This window comes from Salvelinus namaycush, unplaced genomic scaffold, assembly GCF_016432855.1.
Source record: "Salvelinus namaycush isolate Seneca unplaced genomic scaffold, SaNama_1.0 Scaffold99, whole genome shotgun sequence".
Lineage (NCBI taxonomy): Eukaryota > Metazoa > Chordata > Actinopteri > Salmoniformes > Salmonidae > Salvelinus > Salvelinus namaycush.
This window is the reverse complement of record NW_024061741.1, coordinates 377647-401700: the sequence shown is the minus strand read 5'-3', so window position 1 is coordinate 401700 and position 24054 is coordinate 377647. Positions and strand designations below refer to the sequence as shown.

The 24054-nt window shown below is 45.3% G+C and overlaps 1 pseudogene; it reads right to left on the bottom strand.

Annotated features, from left to right (window-relative positions):
• Positions 1–3340: 3340 nt before the first annotated feature.
• Positions 3341–24054, bottom strand: LOC120043658 (annotated as a pseudogene).

The window sequence follows — 24054 nt, the reverse complement described above, 5'->3', positions numbered from 1 at the left end:
GGTGGTGAGGGTATGGTAAACAACATCTCCACCCCGCTGATCCTCAACACTGGGGCCCCACAAAGGGTGCGTTCTCAGCCCTCTCCTGTACTCCCTGTTCACCCATGACTGCGTGGCCATGCACGCCGCCATCTCTAATCATCAAGTTGCAGACGACACTACAGTGGTAGTCTTGATTACCAACAACGGCGAGACGGCCTACAGGGAGGAGGTGAGGGCCCTCGGAGTGTGGTGTCAGGAAAATAACCTCACACTCAATGTCAACAAAACAAAGGAGATGATCGTGGACTTCAGGAAACAGCAGAGGGAGCAGCCCCCTATCCACATCGACGGTACAGTAGTGGAGAGGGTGGAAAGTTTTAAGTTCCTCGGCGTACACATCACGGACAAACTGAAATGGTCCAACCACACAGGACAGCGTTGTGGAAGAAGGCGCAGCAGCGCCTCTTCAACCTCAGGAGGCTGAAGAAATTCGGCTTGTCCACCAAAAACACTCACACAACTTTTACAGATGCACAATCGAGAGCGTCCTTTCGGGCTGTATCACCGCCTGGTACGGCAACTGCTTCCGCCCACAACCGTAAGGCTCTCCAGAGGGTAGTGAGGTCTGCACAATGCATCACCGGGGGCAAACTACCTGCCCTCCAGGACACCTACACCACCCGATGTCACAGGAAGGCCAAAAAGATCATCAAGGACACCACCACCCGAGCCACTGCCTGTTGCACCCCGCTATCATCCAGAAGGCGAGGTCAGTACAGGGAGCATCAAAGCGGGGATCGAGAGACTGAAAAACAGCTTCTATCTCAAGGCCATCAGACTGTTAAAAAGCCATCATACACTTAAGAATGGGAAAATTGATGTAATAAATTTATCACTTAGCCTAGTCCTAGTCCATGGAGAGTAAGAGCAACTCCTCCCAGCTGCCCACTGCACTGAGGCTAGGAACACTGTCACCACCGATAAAGCCACGATAATTGAGAATTTCAATAAGCATTTTCTACAGGCTGGCCATGCTTTCCACCTGGCTACCCCTACCCCGGGTCAACTGCCCTGTACCCCCCACAGCAACTTGCCCAAGCCTCCCCATTTCTCCTTCACCCAAATCCAGATAGCTGATGTTCTGAAAGAGCTGCAAAATCTGGACCCCTACAAATCAGCTGAGTTAGACTATCTGGACCCTCTCTTTCTAAAATTATCTGCCGAATTGTTGCAACCCCTACTAGCCTGTTCAACCTCTCTTTCGTATCGTTTGAGATCCCCAAAGATTGGAAAGCTGCTGCGGTCACTCCCCCTCTTCAAAGGGGTAGACACTCTAGACCAAAACTGCCACAGACCTATATCTATCCTACCCTGCCTTTCTAAGGTCTTCGAAAGCCAAGTTAACAAACAGATCACCGACCATTTTGAATCCCACCGTACCTTCTCCGCTATGCAATCTGGTTTCCGAGCTGGTCATGGGTGCACCTCAGCCACGTTCAAGGTCCTAACAATATCATAAACCGCCATCGATAAGAGACAATACTGTGCAGCTTTATTCATCGATCTAACCAATGCTTTCGACTCTGTCAATCACCACATTCTTATCGGCAGAATCAACGGCCTTGGTTCTCAAATGATTGCCTCGCCTGGCTCACCAAGTACTTCTCTGATAGAGTTCAGTGTGTCAAATCGGAGGGCCTGTTGTCCGGACCTCTGGCAGTCTCTATGGGGGTGCCACAGGGTTCAACTCCTCGGGTCGACTTCTCTTCTCTGTATACATCAATGATGTCGCTCTTGCTGCTGGTGATTCTCTGATCCACCTCTACGCAGACGACACCATTCTGTATACTTCTGGCCCTTCTTTGGACACTGTGTTAACCCACCTCCAGGACGAGCTTCAATGCCATGCAACTCTCCTTCTGTGGCCTCCAACTGCTCTTAAATGCAAGTAAAACTAAATGCATGCTCTTCAACCGATCAGTGCCCGCTCCTGCCCGCCAGCATCACTACACTGGATGGTTCTGACTTAGAATATGTGGACAACTACAAATACCTAGGTGTCTGGCTAGACTGTAAACTCTCCTTCTAGACCCACATTAAGCATCTCCAATCCAAAATTAAATCTGGAATCGGCTTCCTATTTCGCAACAAAGCATCCTTCACTCATACTGCCAAACATACCCTAGCAAAACTGACCATCCTACCGATCCTCGACTTCGGCGATGTCATTTACAAAATAGCCTCCAACACTCTACTCAACAAATTGGATGCAGTCTATCACAGTGCCATCCGTTTTGTCACCAAAGCCCCATATACTACCCACCACTGCGACCTGTATGCTCTCGTTGGCTGGCCCTCGCTTCATACTCGTCGCCAAACCCACTGGCTCCAGGTCATCGACAAGTATTTGCTAGGTAAAGCCCCGCCTTATCTCAGCTCACTGGTCACCATAGCAGCACCCACCCGTTAGCACGCGCTTCAGCAGGTATATTTTCACTGGTCACCCCCAAAGCCAATTCTTCCTTTGGCCGCCTTTCCTACAGTTCTCTGTTGCCAATGACTGGAACGAACTGCAAAAATCATTGAAGCCGGAGACTCATATCTCCCTCACTAAACTTCAAAGCACCAGCTGTCAGAGCAGCTCACAGATCATTGCACATGTGCATAGCCCATCTGTAAATAGCCCATCCAACTACCTCATCCCCATACTGTATTTATTTATTTATTTTGCTCCTTTGCACCCCAGTATCTCTACTTGCACATTCATCTTCTGCACATCTATCACTCCAGTGTTTAATTGCTATATCGTAATTACCTCGCCACTATGGCCTATTTATTGCCTTACCTCCCTTAACTTACCTCATTTGTATATAGACTTTTTTCTCCTGTATATATGTATGTTTATTCCATGTGTACCTCTGTGTACGTGTCCGAACTGCTTTGCTTTATCTTGGCCAGGTCGCAGTTGTAAATGGGAACTTGTTCTCAACTAGCCCTATCTGATTAAATAAAGGTGGGGGGGGAAAAAAAAAGCAAACTCTGTTTGTTGTTTCTGAGAAACATAAGTTCTGAGAATATCCCTACAATTCCAGTGTAAAGAGTGTAAAGAGTTAAAACTATAATTTTTCTGTATGGATGGTCAGTCCTTACATCCATAGCTCAGTCTGAGAATTTGATAGTGGTTACATTTCCCTAGTCTCATCCCCTCAGATGTTTACCAATAAAAGTTACGCTTTGCTGGGGTGTCTGCTTTGTTGTTTGGGAATCCCAAATTTGCTCCATTATTTAAAGAACACTATTTTTATGGTGTATTAAAAATCTGTTTGCGAGTAATAAGTCCACAGTCAAAAGGAAGGTGTATGTAGATCTACATGTTTTTAATCAATGATCAACATTTCACCCTGAAAATCATATTTTATGCAACACAGGAAAATGGTAAGACTTTGATCTTCAATACTTTGGTCTTGTTTTATTCAGCAACTTCTTTTCCCTGTAAGAAGACATAAATAATATATAATGTATCAGTAATAATAATGAACATGATAAATATATTGATAGAATATAATGGATCAGTAATAATAATGAACATGATAAATATATGGATAGAATATAATATATCAAGCATTAGTGCTCAGTGCTCAGCTTGGATTTTCAATTTTGAAGTACCAACAGAATTAACCTTTCTTTTTTTGCCCTTCCTGAAATGTGCTGATCTTAAATACAGTTGAGTGTAAAAGGTCTGTGTTGACCTCTGAGAAGACTGACTCATAGGTGGTGTTGGATGTGGTCATATCTGAACATGAGTCAGGGATAGGTTTAGCAGCAGTTCTGTACCTTTCCAGAGTCACGTGTCTTGGCTCTGAGCTTGTTGACCTGAGTCTCAGCGATGTCAGCACGCTCCTCAGCCTCCTCCAGCTCATGCTGAACCTTCCTGAACTTAGACATATGGCTATTGGCTGCTTCCTCCTGGGTGAGGAGAAGAGAGGGAGAGCAGAACATCAGCATTTAAAGTTTGAAGCTTCATGTAGCAAATTAATATTCTGTTTTTTAAAGGTATATTTTTTTTAAATACAAAAAAGACAGATTTAGGATAACAATGTATACAGGGAGATAAATGATAGAGCAGAGAAAGTGAGTGCCAGAACGGGGGATCAAACCGCTGCCTCCAGCACAATCACTAGACCAGCTAATTAATATTCAAACTCTCTTCTTTAAGTTGGTAACACATAGGAGGCACTCAGAAATGTGTACAATTTCATCAGCAATTACTTGCACTATCAATTGTCGTTGTTGACTGGTGTGCTGTAGCAACACTTACTTCAAACTACATTGTATGGATATTAAGTATTGTAATGTTTACTAGGGATAAACATTTTATTTTTTTGAATTTCTGCATTCAGAGTATTTGACTCAGTATGTGACTTACTGCTTCCTCAGAATTCCTCTTGTAGGCCTTCACTTTCATCTGCAGCTTATCTACCAGGTCCTGAAGTCTGTTAACGTTCTTCTTATCCTCCTCAGTCTGTGGGAGAAGATAAAATCATTGTCAGTATAGTTTTATACACAAACCTGTCTGTGTTAGTGTCAAGTGTATAAAGAATGCACTTTCTCTTACCTGGTAAGTGAGCTCCTTGACTCTGCGCTCATACTTCCGGACTCCCTTGACCGCGTCCTACACCTCTTCTCTGCTCTGCCTCCACCTCAGTTTCGAGCTCACGCACCTTTGTGGAACAAATACATTTAGGCATTTGTTTGAGGTGGTGAAACAAATCTTTGTAAAACAGAGGTATAGTCTTCTACCCAGTCAAGGAGGCACAATTGTTGTCTTTTCATTATGTACTTTTCCAAGTGGTTCCCAAAGTGGAATTTACCCTTAAATTTGTTCATGAATATTGCTAGCAACAACAGATTTAAACTACCAAGGATCTGTGGAACAAGATAGAAGGTCCAATACAATACAATGTAATATTATTAATCCACTGTTTATGTTCTAAACCCTTAGATGTACAACATGGGCATGGGAGGCTCACAGGGATATTGGTCGGCACATTATTCTGACAATTATACATTTTAAAGGTCAATTCTTCTTGTAGTTATAATATATAGGACTCTTTTTTTTATTTGACCGATTTTGTCGTGCATTTAGCAGTGCATGTTGCAGTACCAGTATGACCAACAGAGGCTGCCACTGGCCTGTTTGAATGTAATGAGTTTGCGACAGCAAGACAGAAGCACCGACATAAATACATTTTATGTCTTTATTTTTAAGTAAGCGAGTGGAAAAGCACCATATTCTAGAGAGTAATGTTTGTTAAGATGTTATGTTTTCATGTTTTTATGAACTTATGAAAATCCTGTAGCCTACAAGCTATTTAGTCGTTAGCCTTCTAGCTGGTAGCCCCGCATAGCAACACTAGCTTCCCTAGTAACGGCCCTTTTGCAGCAGAGTAAATAAGACATGTAGCTTGCGATCTAGAGAGAGAGAGAAATGAAACACAGTGACTACATGTAAATAAAATATTACTATGAGATGAATTAGATCAATGTGTGTTTATGTATCAGACATTTGTATTATTATTATCATTATTATTATTATTGAATCTATTAACTTAAATTGCAGTTTAGAAGAACTTTACAAGCCTAAATGAAACAACTAGATAAATACATTTTTATATCTTTACTTTATTTGAAGGTCTTGGCTCCAATTCTTCTCAAGTCCACAACATAAGTGTGACATATTTTCAATGTTTTCGTTTTGAACATAATTGCACTGTAATTTATGCTTTAAAACGGGAAAATATTCCCTCTGATGCCAAGAGAGCGGACTTTCAAATGTTCTTTTCCAGCGGCCAAGACTTGATTAGTCCGAACATGCACTGCTGAAGTCATAGTAAAACTGCGTGGATGCTTTTTATATCGCACTCTAATGTAAGAGTTGTGTTATGATATTATGAAGGGGTCCCTGATGCAAAGACATTGGAAACTCCTGATTAAGGTGGGTTAATGAGAGAAAAAGTAATTACAAAATGCTCCAGTGTATTTTACATGATCAAATACATTTCCAGCAAACTGTTTTTTAATCCAACCCCAAATCCACCCTGCTGGTAACTCACCCTGGACTCCAGTTTCTGGAGCTGCTTCTTGCCTCCCTTCATGGCCAGATTCTCAGCCTCATCCAGGCGGTGCTGCAGGTCCTTGACTGTGATCTCCAGGTTCTTCTTCATCCTCTCCAGGTGAGAACTGGTGTCCTGCTCCTTCTTCAGCTCCTCAGCCATCATGGCCGCCTGGAAAAGGAGTTTGTTTAATTAATGACCAATTGGCAAAAATCATAACGTTCCCTCTGAGATCTTTGTTGTTTTTAACCAGCCCAGCTACCATTGGCCCTTAGGTACAAATCAAGATGATGTAATTCAAGGACTCACATCAGTGATAGCCTTCTTGGCCTTCTCCTCTGCATTCCTGGCCTCCTGGACGATGTCGTCCACCTCTCCCTGCACCTGCACCAGGTCAGTCTCCAGCTTCTTCTTGGTGTTCAGAAGGCTGGTGTTCTGAAGGAGGAAACAAGACGATTGTTTAGCTCTAAAGAGAATTTACAAGGCTGAATTATTAAACTCTTAATGCAGGCATTGTTGAATTCAAGGTGTGTTTAAACAGTATGCTTGGTTGGAAATGGCTTTTGACCCATACCTGGGAGTGCAGCAGTCCAACGCGCTCGCTGGCGTCTACCAGCTCAGTCTCAGCCACTTTGCGGCCTCTCTCTGTCTGCTCCAGAGCAACTCTCAGCTCCTCGATCTCAGCCACCATCAGACCGTTTCTACGCTCCACCATGGCTGCCTGCTCCTTCATGTCCTCTGCGACACGGACGGCATCATCAAGGTGCAATTGGGCATCCTGTGGTTCACAAGGACATACATTCATTAGGACTTGTGGAAATAGGGGTGATAGGATGGGTGATATAAATGTTAATTGGGAAGAATTTACCCAGTATCCCTAACTTTCTACAGTGCATTGTCCACTCTATTCAAATCCTCGGTTCAATTCTTTTCTACAGATTCACAAACAAATCCCTCTCCATGTTCAGGTTCTTGAGCCTGCTGTCCCAGTCCCTTTACCTTGAGCTGTCCCTGGACGTTCCTCAGCTGTTTCTGGGCCTCAGCGGCCTGCCTGTTGGAGTGGCTCAGCTGGATCTCCATCTCGTTCAGGTCTCCCTCCATCTTCTTCTTCACCCTCTGGGCATCATTCCTGCTCCTGACCTCAGAGTCCAGGGTGCTCTGCATGGAGTCAACCACCCTCTGGCTGTTCCTCTTGATCTGCTCCATCTCCTCGTCCTTCTCAGCGATCTTCCTGTCCACCTCACCCTTGATCTGGTTCAGCTCCAGCTGCACACGCAGAATCTTGGATTCCTCGTGCTCCAGTGTGCCCTAGACAAACAGAAGCAGTCAGGCCAATTGTGTTCAATACATTTGGATGTAGGAATTAAATATATATGACTACAATAAACTCCAATACAGGGATCATTAGACTGTAGCTGGCGTTGGCTAGTGTAACACTGCTTTCCCCATCAAACAGCTGTAGTTTGTACCTCAGCCTCCTCCAGAGCGGTCTGGATCTCAGACTTCTCTGTCTCCACGGTCTTCTTAGCCTTCTCCAGCTCATGGATGCTCTTGCCAGTCTCTCCGATCTGCTCAGTCAGGTCAGAGATCTCCTCTGCACACACGAGAAGATTAGACTTGGGGGATTTTCAGTGGATATGCCAGTGCGCCGAATTTGACATTGAATCATATTAATACTTCATTAATTAACATTACCTCATAGCACCTTGCAAATATAATTGCCTACCATTTGGAATATTCAAAGGAATACTGTCTACAAGTAAAACAATATATACAAATTATGCAGAACATGACATTTCTGAAATGGTGTAATAGTAGTTTTGATGATTGCAGTTCCCTCCATTTTCTAAACACTAGTCAAACATGAGCCAAATAGAACTGCTGTCAAATGCTCACGTTGCAGGTTCTTGTTCTCTCTCTTCAGAGTCTCCAGATGATCCAGAGCCTCCTCGTAGGAGTTCTTCATCTTGAAGAGTTCAGTGCTCATAGAGCGAGCCTCCTTCTGAGCTCCTTCCAGCTCAGCCTGGCCCTCCTCATACTTCTGCTTCCACTCTGCCAGAACCTAGGAGAATCCATGGGATTTTCATTAGAAATCGAAGATGAAGAGATTTTAAATGAGGAAATATGCAACAATTATACAATTGATAAAACATATAGGTTTATTAATTTTCACCTTGTCAAAGTTCCTCTGCTTCTTGTCGAGGTGGCGGCCAATGCGTTGGCTCTCTCAACATCAATCATGAGGTCCTCCACCTCTCCCTGCAGCCTCTGCTTGGTCTTCTCCAGGGAGGCACACTTGGAGTTGGTCGCCTCAATGGTCTCCTCAGCATCCTGCAGACGCTGGGCCAGCTTCTTCCTATTGGACAACAGAGGGTGGTTTTGTGGTGTAATTTTTAAAATTTGGACAAACAATACATATTGATGTAATATTTTCTCAGAGCCCCCTACCACTCTCACCATATCTGAGTTTTTTTCTGTTGTGTGTGACTCACTTGGCCTCCTCCAGCTCCTCTGTGCGCTGGATAGCATCAGTTTCATACTTAGTCCTCCACTGAGCCACCTCACTGTTGGCCTTGGACATGCCGCGTTGCAGCTCTGCCTTTGCCTCCTGCTCCTCCTCAAACTGCTCCCTCAGGAGGTCACAGTCATGGCGGGCAGACTGGACACCGTGGGCCAGTGCGTTTTTAGCCTGTGAGAAAGAAAGAAAGACAAAGAGAGATGAGAGATAATAAAACAAATTATGGTAGAAGTCTCTGAGGGTGGTGAGACAATGGATGTCTCTGAGGGTGGTGAGACAATGGATGTCTCTGAGGGTGGTGAGACAGTGGATGTCTCTGAAGGTGGTGAGACAGTGGATGTCTCTGAGGGTGGTGAGACAGTGGATGTCTATGAGGGTGGTGAGACAGTGGATGTCTATGAGGGTGGTGAGACAGTGGATGTCTCTGAGGGTGGTGAGACAGTGGATGTCTCTGAGGGTGGTGAGACAGTGGATGTCTCTGAGGGTGGTGAGACAGTGGATGTCTCTGAGGGTGGTGAGACAGTGGATGTCTCTGAGGGTGGTGAGACAGTGGATGTCTCTGAGGGTGGTGAGACAGTGGATGTCTCTGAAGGTGGTGAGACAGTGGATGTCTCTGAAGGTGGTGAGACAGTGGATGTCTCTGAGGGTGGTGAGACAGTGGATGTCTCTGAGGGTGGTGAGACAGTGGATGTCTCTGAGGGTGGTGAGACAGTGGATGTCTCTGAGGGTGGTGAGACAGTGGATGTCTCTGAGGGTGGTGAGACAGTAGGAGTCTCTGAGGGTGGAGAGACAGTAGCAGTCTCTGAGGGTGGAGAGACAGTAGGAATCTCTGAGGGTGGAGAGACAGTAGGAATCTCTGAGGGTGGCGTAGTCACCGTCTATATAAAGATATAGCTCTAAACTCTGTCGGCGGTGGAGTCCATTTTGGGTCCCTTACCTTGACCTCCTCCTCAATCGCCCTCTTCAGCTCCTCCACCTGCTGGGTGAAGGCCTGTTTGCCTCTGGTCAGCTGAGACACCAGAGCTTCCTTCTCCTCCAGCTGGCGACTAAACTCACCTGCAGGGACAGAGGAACATCTTGTTAATAGGGTCTCTGTTGTCTGAGATTGAAAATGTATTTTGAGGAATCGTAGGGCAATGTTAGGTGGTGAATAGTTCAGTAGAAGCTATGTGGATATAGCCCCTAATACATGTTGTGTTCTACTGAAGGAAAGCATTGGGTTGTTGATCATTGTTGAAGGTACCATTTTCTGTCAGGAGTCTGGCTCTCTGTCCGCTGATGTCGTTGACCTGGCGAACATTCTCATCATTCTTAGTCTTGAGCTCACTCAGCTGGTCCTCAAGAGTACGGCACATCTTCTCCAGATTGCCCTGTTAGTGAAACATGTACCATCATTACGTTATATATGGGACTCCTGTCAACTTCAGTTCACCGGAATGGTAATGTAGTTGACCCTCCTCAACACTGCTTAACCAAAACATCACTACTCACCTTAGCCTTGGCGACGGCCTCCATGTTGCTAGAGAGGTCATCAATCTCCATCTTGTACTCGCTCTTCTCCTTCTCCAGCTTCTGCTTGACGCGCTGCAGGTTGTCGATCTGCTCCCCGAGCTCAGCCACACTGTCGGCCTGCTTCTTGCGCAGAGCGGCGGCTGTGGCCTCATGCTGCAGGGTGGACTCTTCAAGATCACGACGCAGCTTCTGGAACTCAGCCTCACGCTTCTTGTTCATCTCAATCTGAGCAGCAGTGGCGCCTCCGGCCTCCTCCAGCCTCTCGCTGATCTCCTCAAGTTCCCTGGAGAGATCGGCCCTCTGCTTCTCAACCTTAGCCCTGGCAGCACGCTCAGCCTCAATTTCCTCCTCCAGCTCCTCAATACGGGCCTAGAACAGGGGGCAGGAGCAGGGGGATGAACACTACAATACAGTTTGAAACAATTGAACCTCACAAAATAATAATAGTATGTATATTTTGCATAAATGTGTTTAATAAAAGCCAGTTACACGAATATATTCAGTAGACAGTGTCCCATGCAGGAGCCAACCCACAATGGTAAGCACCACCATCTTTACAACGTTTAGAATCACCAATAAGAAGCACCATCTTCCAAACTTATCAGCCATCAGAAGCCACTGGGAAAAATGTCCTACCAGAAAAATGTTGTTCAGGAAATGATTCAAGTCTGTGCTTTTCTGTACTGGAGCTTATATCCTGTACTGTACCTGGAGTTCCTTGATCTTCTTCTGCAGCTGAGCTCCCAGAGACTGCTCATCCTCAACCTTGCTGAGGAGCTGGGTGGTCTCAAACTCCTTCCTGAGAAACACAAATACACCGATTGCAGAGTTAGTTTTTGTTTGATAGTGTAAAGGGAGAGGATCATACCATTCACTTTGCTTTTAAGAATCACATGCAAGTGCTAATTCATAATAACAAGTATTAGTCAAGAACAACCATTATAGCAGGTAATACTGTAGTCATTTGTTTGTTTACTTCTTGATTTTCTCATCAGCTTGCTGCTTGTCATTCTCCAGGTCCATTATGGACTCCTGGGCCAGTTTCAGATCTCCCTCCAGCTTTCTCTTGGATCTCTCAAGGTCCATACGGAGCTTCTTCTCTTGCTCCAGAGAACCCTCAAGCTATGAGATAAAAACACATATATTGTTCAAATCTAAACAACTGAAGATAATATCATCTTACATACTATCATGGCCAAAATGTCAAACTCCACTCACGTCGTCCACTTGCTGTTCCAGCTTGGTCTTGGCCTTGGTCAGAGTGTTGACTTTGTCCTCCTCTGCCTGCAGGTCATCCAGTGTCTGCTGGTGGGCCTCTTGGAGGGCTTTCTTCTCCTTGGTCAGCTTGGCAACACTCTCATCCATAGACGCCATCTCCTCTGTCAGGTTTTTAACCTGTAAATGGCCACAACATAATTATACTTCACCATAAAGGGGAGATTTAGTTTGTTATATATTGCATTCATTTCATTTAGCTTAGAAATGTGTGAAACAATGTCTGCACTATAGATTCAACACTAGATGGCAGTGTTTACCATGCCAGTGTACTGAATGGAAGTCATAAATGAGGGGGAGCAGAACATGCAATGAATGTGGGGAGTACCCCACAACTGAAATTCCACTATTGTGTCATAATTGTTCCTGCACCCATAACACAACTTGAATTCCATTTCTGTTAAGCTATGTTCTGAGTTGATTAATGTTTGGATTATTGTTTGGTTAGACTGTCTATGGTAAGACACAAGACCTTGTTTTCAGTGGCGTGCTTCTCCTTCTCCACTTTGGCCAGGGTGAGCTCCAGGTCATCAATGTCCTTCTTCAGCTCAGAGCACTCATCCTCCAGCTTCCTCTTCTTGGCAGTCAACTCAGCATTGATCTCCTCCTCATCCTCCAGCCTCTCGGTCGTCTCTTTGAGTTTGGCCTCCTGCTGGATCTTGCTCTTGATGAGCCCCTCGCACCTTTCCTCAGAATCGTTCAGACTCTCTCCTTCCTGGTTTCAGAACAGGAGAAACAAAATCAGAGGCCTCACTTTGTGTATTGAGGGTCAGAGTATATCAATAGACATTCATGAAATATATAACATGGGTAATAAAAATGTGTGAGTTAGCCACATCCTTTACAGTGTGTTTATATGTGTGTGTTTATTCATGTCTATGTAAATGTGCCCTTATGAAGCTTGTTGCTGTCTCACAGATGCGACTTGGAGCGCCAGGTCATTCTTCTCCTGCGTCAGGGCCACCAACTTCTCCTCCATTTGCTTCTTCGTGGACAGAGCCTTGGCCAGGTCTGTCTTCATCTTCTCATAGTTCTCCTTCATGTTGGCCAGCTCCTTCTCAGTCTCAGCGCTCTGCAGCAGGGGCTTGATCTTGAAGTACAACTTCATCCATGGCCAGGTTTTGACATTCATGAATGAGCGGATGTTGTACTGGATGGCGAAGATGGACTCTCTGTTCAACAGAAAGGATATAGTGGCATGGTGAGTGACATCCCAGTTCAACGTCTATTTTTGATTTACATTTGGTCTAACGGGAAAACAACAAAAATGTCACCATGTTATTGGATTTAGGTTAAAAGTGGAGTGAAAAAAACACAATTCCTACATTGATAACTTTTTTTAAATTCAGGTTGTTTCAACGTCATCACGTTTAATTTTGGGGTTGAAAATACATGAAATGACTAGTTTCATATGTTTCATAAAGCTACATTCTGGGCGTCGAATAATAACAAAATGGAACACCCACCACTGTTTGTTTACAGCTGAGGAAGGGGGCTAGGGAAATGTAACCCCTTGTCACGATCGTCTTGCGGAGAGAGAGAGGACCAAGGCGCAGCGTGTGCAAAATACATTCTCTTTTATTTTAGAGAAGGGAAAAACACGAAACGAACACTAAATACAAACTAAACAAAACAACCGTGAAGCTATAAACGAAAGTGCACACACAAGCTACTTACGTTCAACATAGACAATTACCCACATTAACCTAGTGCCTATGGCTGTCTTAAATATGGCTCCCAATCAGAGACAATTAATGACATCTGTCTCTGATTGAGAACCATTCAGGCAACCATAGACACAGCTAGACACCTACACTAAACACAAACCCATCTACTCTACTTAACCCCCTAAACCATACAACCACCCTAGACAATACAAAAACACATACATTCCCCATGTCACACCCTGACCTAACTAAAATAATAAAGGAAACAAAGAATACTAAGGCCAGGGCGTGACAGTACCCCCCCCCCAAAGGTGCGGACTCCGGCCGCAGAACCTGAAACAGAAGGGGAGGGTCCGGGGTGGCCCCCATCATGGCGGCGGCTCGGGCGCGGGACGAGGCCCCCACTCCACCATTGTCGATACCCGCTTTGGTGGCGCCTCTGGAGCGGCGACCCTTGTAGCAAGTCCCGGACTGAAGACCATCCCAGAGGGCGCCACCGGACGGAGGGGTAGCTCCGGACTGAGGGGTAGCTCCGGACTGAGGGGTAGCTCCGGACTGAGGGGTAGCTCCGGACTGAGGGGTAGCTCCGGACTGAGGGGTAGCTCCGGACTGAGGGGTAGCTCATGACTGGAAGGCAGCTCATGACTGGAAGGCAGCTCATGACTGGAAGGCAGCTCATGACTGGAGGGCAGCTCCGGACTGAGGGACGGCAGCTCCGGACTGAGGGACGGCAGCTCCGGACTGAGGGACGGCAGCTCATGGCTGGCTGACGGATCTGGCTGCTCATGGCTGGCTGACGGATCTGGCTGCTCATGGCTGGCTGACGGATCTGGCTGCTCATGGCTGGCTGGCGGATCTGGCTGCTCATGGCTGGCTGGCGGATCTGGCTGCTCATGGCTGGCTGGCGGATCTGGCTGCTCATGGCTGACTGGCGGATCTGGCTGCTCATGGCTGGTTGGCGGCTCTGGCAGATCCTGGCTGGTTGGCGGCTCTGGCAGATCCTGGCTGGTTGGCGGCTCTGGCAGATCCTGGCTGGTTGGCGGCTCTGGCAGATCCTGGCTGGTTGGCGGCTCTGGCAGATCCTGGCTGGTTGGCGGCTCTGGCAGATCCTGGCTGGTTGGCGGCTCTGGCAGATCCTGGCTGGTTGGCGGCTCTGGCAGATCCTGGCTGGTTGGCGGCTCTGGCAGATCCTGGCTGGTTGGCGGCTCTGGCAGATCCTGGCTGGTTGGCGGCTTTGGCAGATCCTGGCTGGTTGGCGGCTCTGACGGCTCCTGACTGACGAACGGCTCGGGACAGACGGGCGGCTCTAATGGCTCGGGACAGACGGGCGGCTCTAATGGCTCGGGACAGACGGATGGCTCAGATGGCGCTGGGCAGACGGATGGCTCAGATGGCGCTGGGCAGACGGATGGCTCAGATGGCGCTGGGCAGACGGATGGCTCAGATGGCGCTGGGCAGATGGATGGCTCAGATGGGGCTGGGCAGACGGGCAGTTCAGGCGCCGCTGGGCAGACGGCAGACTCTGGCCGGCTGAGGCGCACTGTAGGCCTGGTGCGTGGTGCCGGAACTGGTGGTACCGGGCTGGGGACACGCACCTGAAGGCTAGTGCGGGGAGAAGGAACAGGGCATACTGGACCCTGGAGACGCACATTAGGCCTAGTGCGTGGTGCCGGAACTGGTGGTACCGGGCTGGGGACACGCATCTCAGGGCTAGTGCGGGGAGCAGCAACAGGACACACAGGACTCAGGAGACGCACAGGAGGCTTGGTGCGTGGTGCCGGAACTGGTGGTACCGGGCTGGAGACACGCACCATAGGGCGAGTGCGTGGAGGAGGAACAGGGCTCTGGAGACACACTGGAAGCCTGGTGCGTGGTGTAGGCACTGGTGGTACTGGGCTGGGGCGGGGAGCTGGCGCCGGAAATACCGGACCGTGCAGGCGTACTGGCTCCCTTGAGCACTGAGCCTGCCCAACCTTACCTGGTTGTATGCTCCCCGTCGCCCGACCAGTGCGGGGAGGTGGAATAACCCGCACCGGGCTATGTAGGCGAACCGGGGACACCATGCGTAAGGCTGGTGCCATGTAAGCCGGCCCGAGGAGACGCACTGGTGGCCAGATGCGTTGGGCCGGCTTCATCACATCCGGCTCAATCCTCAATCTAGCCCTGCCAGTGCGGGGAGGTGGAATAACCCGCACCGGGCTATGAACACGTACAGGAGACACCATGCGCTCTACTGCGTAACACGGTGTCTGCCCGTACTCTCGCTCTCCACGGTAAGTACAGGGAGTATGCGCAGGTCTCCTACCTGACTTCGCCACACTCCCTTTTAGCCCCCCCCCAAGAAATGTTTGGGTTGTACTCGCGGGCTTCCAGCCTTGCTTCCGTGCTGCCTCCTCATATCGCCTCCTCTCGGCTTTAGCTGCCTCCAGCTCTTCACGAGGGAGGCGATATTCTCCCGGTTGTGCCCAAGGACCCTTTCCATCCAGTATCTCCTCCCATGTCCATGAATCCTTTGTGTATTGCTCCTGTTGCTGCTTTACACGCAGCTTGGTCCGATTCTGGTGGGTAATTCTGTCACGATCGTCTTGCGGAGAGAGAGAGGACCAAGGCGCAGCGTGTGCAAAATACATTCTCTTTTATTTTAGAGAAGGGAAAAACACGAAACGAACACTAAATACAAACTAAACAAAACGACAAAGAAGCTATAAACGAAAGTGCACACACAAGCTACTTACGTTCAACATAGACAATTACCCACATTAACCTAGTGCCTATGGCTGTCTTAAATATGGCTCCCAATCAGAGACAATTAATGACATCTGTCTCTGATTGAGAACCATTCAGGCAACCATAGACACAGCTAGACACCTACACTAAACACAAACCCATCTACTCTACTTAACCCCCTAAACCATACAACCACCCTAGACCAGGGGTGTCAAACTCATTCCACGGAGGGCCTAGTGTCTGCAGGTTTTTGGTTTTTCCTTTCAATAAAGCCCTAGACAACCAGGTGTGGGGAGTTCCTAACTAATTAGTGATGTTAATTCATCAATCAAGTACAAGGGAGGAGCGAAAACCCGCAGACACTCGGCCCCCCGTGGAATGAGTTTGACACCTGTGCCCTAGACAATACAAAAACACATACATTCCCCATGTCACACCCTGACCTAACTAAAATAATAAAGGAAACAAAGAATACTAAGGCCAGGGCGTGACACCCCTCCTTAAATTCATAGGCAGCGGTCTAGATGCAAGGACTGACAGTCATGCAAAGCTCATGAGACATTTTATACTCTTCAAGAATAAATGGGTAAATACCACACATTTAAATGACAATTGAACAGCCCAATCCTAAACTCCAGCTATAAAGCTAGAATCCTTAGTTGCTACATCCATTTCTGGACTAAATGAATTAACCCAAAAGCTTTAGTAGACCATTATAAGATGTACTTTCTCATTCTGAACAACTCACAGCATATACAGTATGTAATCATAATGCATTAGATACAGGTGGTTGACAGAAAGCTTTGCCAAGATGTCTACTATTCCTCACCTCCTCTCCATCATCTTGCTAAACTCTCTCCTCATGAGGAATCCACGGCTGAGAGCCTGGACCATGCCGACCAGAGTGGCCAGCTTCTCATCTCTCATCTCCTCCAGGACACCCAGCAGACCGGCTTTGAAGAACACCTGAGACACAGGTTAACATGGTCAATGGAACCACAGATGGTGACAGATAGAAAGGGTTGAATCAAAAGAGGGGAACAACACCACTAGAATGATTTAAACAACATGAACTTTGCAACGGTTAGAAACATACCATTGGATAAAGTTGTTTCTAAGTTGTTAGTTATTGTACAGTTGTAGATTAATAATGTACACAGATACAGATAACTGCAGCCATACCACTCTAATAAGATAATGAGTTTAGTTTCTCTTCTATACTTGTGATGAATGACTTTGAAGAAAAACACTACAAAGGTTTTTCCACCTTTTCCATTAGTTAAATGAAGAAGAAAGAACAAAAGGATGGATAGATCAACTGGAGAGATTTTATATGGTACGGGTTTAAATTATTATTCAAGTTGTGTTTTGTTGTCAGCTTTTACTGGGGTTTTTTGACTGACCTTGGTGTGTCCAAACTTGTAATCCTCGTGATTCACATCAATGGACCCAAGCAGCTTCTCAGAAGCCTTCTTGTTGTCCATGAACTGGCCCTCAGGGATGACACTGGCATTCAGTACTTTGTACCTGAAAGAGGAGACATTTTTAACATGTCAAGTTGTAATATGTTGGTTGGTTAGACAGTGAGGTTCATAATGATCGGCACCCTTGATAAAGATGAACAAAATAGACTGTCTAAAAGGAATAACACAAATACTGAGCTATATTGTCCGGTAAAAATGCTTTTTGGCTTCGGAAAAAATGTGTATGAAGAAAATAACCCCATACCTACTGTAAAATATGATGGTGGAGCTTTGATGTTATGGGGCTCCTTTACGTCAACTGATCCGGGGTCCCTCGTTAAGGTCAACGGCATCATGAACTTTACCCAGTACCATGACATTTTAGCCAAAAACCTGGTTGCCTCAGCTAGGAGGCTGGGGGGGGGGGGGGGGGTAAGTATGGTAAGGAGATCCCTCCCATTGTGATCTCCAGTCTCATACAACATTCTAGAAAAAGACTCAGTGCCATTGTCCTCGTATTGAAAACAGGGGTGCCAATCATGATGAACCCTATCTTAAAATAAAATGTGAATTGTTGAACAAAATCTCTTTCTCTGAGTATAAAATAATATAATTTTCAGAAATGTTTGACCATACAATATAGCTCAGTATCAGTGTTATTTGATACAGTCTTTTCTGCTCATCTTTATCAAGAGTGCCAATCGTGTGTGTGTGTGTGTGTGTGTGTGTGTGTGTGTGTGTGTGTGTGTGTGTGTGTGTGTGTGTGTGTGTGTGTGTGTGTGTGTGTGTGTGTGTGTGTGTGTGTGTGTGTGTGTACCTCTGCTTGAAGTCAGCATAGAGGATTCTGCTGGGGAAGCCCTTTCTGCAGATCCTGATACCCTCCAGTACACCATTACACCTGAGCTGGTGGATAACCAGGAAGTTCTCCATCAGACCTGGTAAAACAAAACAAGTCTCTTTTAGTACTCATAAACAGGTTAAAGATTGGGATTGTTAAGGTTACTGGTACTGTACTGATAAGATGACATATTTAACTCAATATTTCTTGTACCTGGAGTCTTTGACTCATTGGGGATCAGGCAGCGCACAAAGTGAGGATGAGTGCTCCTCAAGTTGGTCATCAGCTTATGTAAGTTCTCCTGTAAAAGGGTTACAACCCATTTTCTCAGACATCATTCATGATAATCAATGCACCTTTTGATGGACTGAATATACACATTTCAAAAGCTCACCCTGAACTGGGAGGACACTGTCTGCATGGAACCACCCTTCTTCTTGCCTCCTTTCTTGGCTTTATCTGTTAAAATGGGGAAAAGTAAAAGATAACTAGAAAAGTACATTTCCTAGAGCGGGTGGAAGAAATAGAATAACAATAAGAGTATGTAAGAAATCTAGAGTGGTCTTGTCTTCAGCAAGCACACTAATTATAAACCAGAGAATCTCTGGTTAACTTCACACGTATCTAGAGGCAAATGCTGCCAGTGAGATTGTGTAAAATAACAGCTATTGTTTTATTAAATTAACTGAGTGTATGATGAAATCATCCCAGAGATAAACCCTGAGAAATTGTGATACATTGAAAGGCTTTAAAGAACATTTGGGTCTGAGTTATAACTAGTATTTAGTTAAATATTGTGACGTGATGCTAGTCTTACCCTCAGGAGGGGGAGGGGGATACAGGGCAGCCAGAATTTTGACTGGGGACTTCCCATACAGCTGACAAACTGAGTCATTCAGGGGATCCTTGTTCTTCTCCAGCCAGCCAGTGATGTTGTAGTCCACAGTTCCGGCGTAGTGCACCAGGGAGAAGTGGGCTTCTTGCTTGCCTTTGGCAGGCTTGGGCTTCTCAAAGGACTTTGTTTTGCCAAGATGCTGGGCGTACAGCTTGTCCTTGAAGGTAGTGTCTGAAGACTTGGGGAACATGCACTCCTCTTCAAGGATGGAGAAGATGCCCAATGGCTTTACGAAAAGAGATGTATATCAAATTAGTGATATTTCCATTTACGATCACGTTTATTCATTTGGTGAACATGCTATTATAGGATTAGATTAATTTCGGGGAACATAATAGGAAACATATTGAGTTCTCAACAGTCAGATACGTTGTACCACTGTGATAATATCTCACACAGGGCTCACTATGATCTTTGCTGTTCAGGTCCATTATAATGGTCCATTAAAATCCTCACAGACAGCTTACCTTCTCAATAAGCTCAATACAGGCAGCCAAGTCCATGCCAAAGTCAATGAAGGCCCAGACGATTCCCTCCTTCTTGTACTCCTCTTGCTCCAGGACGAACATGGTGTGGTTGAAAAACTGTTGCAGTTTCTCATTGGTGAAGTTGATGCACAGCTGCTCCATGCTGTTGTACTGTTGATGGAGTTTTAAAAGGGATAATTTCATCATACAAGACTGTAATCCATCTCAATCACATCTAAGTGTCTTGTTCTGGTCTCATACTCACATCAAAGATCTCAAACCCGGCAATGTCAAGCACACCGATATAGAACTGCCTTGGATTCTTGGTGTCCAACATCTCATTGATACGGATGACCATCCACAAGAACATCCTCTCATAGATGGACTTGGCCAGAGCACTGACTGAGTTATTAACCTGCAATGATAATACCTCAAATTAATACATGAGATATTGACTGTGTCTGATGATAAGGTGATAAGACCTTGGGATAAACAACATCACTATTTTTAAAAAGCAATGCACTCGTCCCCAAGATAATTATGGTGCTCAGAAAATGGTAGATGCTGTGTTTTGCAGTCTTACCTGAGCCACAGTCTGTCCCTTGGTCACATACTCGTTGCCGACCTTCACTCTGGGGTAGCACATAGCCTTCAACATCTCAGCTGAGTTCAGGCCCAGCAGGTAGGCGATTTTATCAGCCACTGGAGAGAGAACCAACAACAACAGACTCAGGGACACAAGATCACTTGTTTCTGATTTCACACTGACAAAATAGTTTGGTTAACTTCTTTGTGGGTTAGGTTTTGATTCACCCACATTTCTGGAGGTTGTAATTTGTTCTCCAAAAATGATCTCCTGCCTGACTTTCATGTGGCACTGTCTGTCTTAGGTGTTCAATTTCTATGTTGGGGACTGGGACTAATGCTCTACATATTGTATATCTATGAGTGGAACTCACCCTCTGTGCCGTCTGGCTCAGCCTGCTCCTCACGCTGCTTCTGCTTGAATTTCAAGTTTCCATGGTGCAATACAGCTCCTGTCAGCTTGTAGATGCCAACCTTCTCCTCATTAGTGAAGCCCAGGATTGTAATGGCATCCTGATATTAAAGAGGAAGTACCACAGAGATGAACTGAACTGTAGTTTGCTCAGTTACACTACAGTTCTGGGCTCACTCCAGAAGGAATGGGATGAATAGATATTACTCTGTGCCAACACATTAGTGATGGAAACACAAAAGGAGTTTTACACAGTTCCACAAGGCACTTAACTCTTGTATGGATGCCTTACATGGCGAAATGGGAAGTTATGAAGAGTGGCTTGAGGCACATGCCTAACTAACACAAGTCATTTGCCCCGTGTAGCTCGGTTGGTAGAGCAGGACACTTGCTACGCCAGGGGTGTGGGTTCAAATCCCACGGGGGATTTTTTATGAAAATGTATGCACTCACTTACAGTAAGTCGCTCTAGATAATGGGGTCTCCTAAATGACTAAATTGTAAATAAAAAATCATAAATTCTCAGCTGCTACCAACTTATAATTTCACAGTGCATTCAGTGTGTGTGGTGGTCCTATCCATTCCATATCTAGAGTTTGGTTAACCCTTTGTTTGACTCACATCTGTGGCATCCAGCTCTTCATTGTCATTGATGCTGGCCACAGTGATCTGTCCCTGGCTGCACATGGGGAAGTCGTAGGGGTTGGTGGTGATGAGCGTCATTTCTGTGAACAATGGACAACGGCTTGTCAGTTAAATCTCTTAGAATTCTGCTGTCCTACCTTTACAGTATCTCTCCCTCCTTTACTCAGTAGATGGACTCAATAATACATGTAGTATATAATAAATAGCATCAAAAGAGGAGACTGAGACTTGTGGACTAGTGCATCACAGTGCATTACTTGATAGATTTTTCCCAAAGACCTTCCAAATGTCTAGATGCCTTGTTACCTTGGATGTACTCATTGTAATAGTATTATTACTGTGTATTATGAATATTTTTTATATATTCCATAGATGGGGGTGGGAATAATTTCCCCTGAACCTCTACTTTGTCGTACCAACTATCTCAGGTTTGTGGCCTGTCATCATCTGGAAGAAGATGTGGTAGCCTCTCTCATCGGGCAGCTGGAAGGACACTCTGGACTTCTCCAGCAGGTCTGAGAGAGAAAGTTTTAGTGACACAAGGAGAGTGAGAAAGAGAGAGAGAACATGAGATAACATTTAATGATATAATCTCCCCCAAAAAGTATTTGAATTTAGGAAAGCATTGAGAAACAATCAAAACCAACTCACAGGTTTCAATGTCAGCTTTAGCCAGTTTACCAGCTTGGAAGTGAATCCTGATGAATTTACCCTGTAGTAGAGCATGGGGGTTAGAAATAGGCCAACAAATTAATCTAACATTTTACTTTGATAGACACCTTTAAATGTTACAGTTTGTTGGACAGATGTTGATATAACAATAGGGAACTACTGAAATACATTTTTCCAATATAAGGTAACTTCCACAGTGTGGCCTTCATACTTACAAAGCGAGACGAGTTGTCGTTCCTCACTGTCTTGGCATTACCGTAAGACTCCAGCAGAGGGTTAGCTGCAATGATCTGATCCTCAAGAGACCCCTGATTGAGACAAACACAAGTTGCTCAGAAACTGGAAAAGTGTTCAAGTTTGTTTTCGCTCGATTGCTTGAACAAATTTCTTGAAACATGAATCACAGCTGGAAAAAAAGTTTGCTCAGAAAACCAAACTGAAATGTGATTAAAAGGCAAACATAAGCACAACCTACCTGCATTTTGTTGGGGTCTGCTTCCTTCTTGCCACCAGACACTGCAATGGTGGCAAAGTACTGGATGACACGCTTGGTGTTGACAGTCTTTCCTGCACCGGATTCTCCACTGGTTTATATGACAGAGAAAGAGGGGTTTTAGTTACATGTTTGAGATAAAAATTTGCTTTCACTAAGAAATAGCATTAAAATTACACCGTAGTTACAAATATTTCCACTCATTGACTTGTTATTACACATAGCCTAATGCTCTAATCTATTCATAATGTCATGTATTTCATCACTCCAAGTGACACAACTTATTACAATAGAAACACTTTCTCAAGTGACATTTTAGTAAACAACTTACGTAATCAGAATGGACTGGTTCTCCTTATCTGGAACCAAAAAACACATTGCTTATCATACTCAAACAACATTATGGGGACATGATTTAATTCATAGCACCATCAAAAAATGTTTTTAGGAAAATATTCCATTCAAGTGAATCAGACATTGTAGTGAAAGCGTTGTTAAAATTAGATATTCCCAGCAAACTGTTAGAAAACAGTTGAAGTCTGAAGTATATTTTAACTTCCATTGATGCATCCATCCATCAGCACTTATGGACTTTAAGATCCATATACACTTATCACAACTATCCATCCATCCATCACAACTATCCATCCATCCATCACAACTATCCATCCATCCATCACAACTATCCATCCATCCATCCATCCATCACAACCATCCATCCATTCCTCCATCCATGAGAGCTCGTACCAATCATCATGAACTGAAAGGCGTTGTCAGAGACGGAGAAGATATGGGGTGGAGCCTCCACTCTCTTCTTCCCTCTGTAGGCGTTGACAACCTCTTCGTCGTACACAGGGAGCCACTTGTAGGGGTTCACCGTGGCACAGAAGAGCCCAGAGTAGGTCTGGATGAAAGCATAATTACATTTGTGGATTAGTAAAGTCAGATGTACTTTTACCTGGATTTATGTGAGGATGTGGGTGTACTTTGGTTTACTGATGTGGGTCTACTGTATTGATATGTTTTGGTTTCTACCTTTCATTTGTGTGTAGTAATGTATGTGTGTGTTTGTATGTGCAGGTTTCTTACATAGATCATCCATGCTGCATAACGCTCTTTGAGGTTATACAACACAGAGGCTTCATTCAGGTAGGTCATCATGGCCATGTCCTCAATCTTGTCGTACTTAGGGGGGTTCATCTCATAGATGTCTGCATCTTTGAACTCTTTTCCTTCCTGAAACAGTCAGAAATCTAGATTACACGCAGATCAAAGTGGACACGACTGAATGCTTTTTGCTCATTAAATACAAGTTTAATCAGTAACAAAATGTATATCCACATTAATCCACTACTTTGTTATCACCCACTGACACATATCTGGTGATTCTTGACTAGTCAACATAAGACATTCCATGTCATTTTTTAATAGCAGCAATAAAAATGATGTGTTTGAAGGTTATATTCTGTTTGGAAAAAAGCAAATGCCAATGTGTATATTTACTTGATTGGAGAATTAGAGTAATTGCACAAACTTGAATTTGAATACTTTACAGATCAGGCTTACCTCCTTACTGCCGTCAGGTTTCGTGACTGTTACAGTAGACTTCCCGTCGGCCCTGGCAGTGACCAAACCCTTAAGGTACAGCTCCACCTTGTCTGCCACATAGCAGGCGTTCTTTGAATCAAAGGGTGCGGCTTGTGCCTCCATCCTCTCCTTCTCAGATTTACGGAGGTATATGGCAGCCTTGCCGTAGATTTGCATCTCAGCGTCCGTACTCATGGTGACGG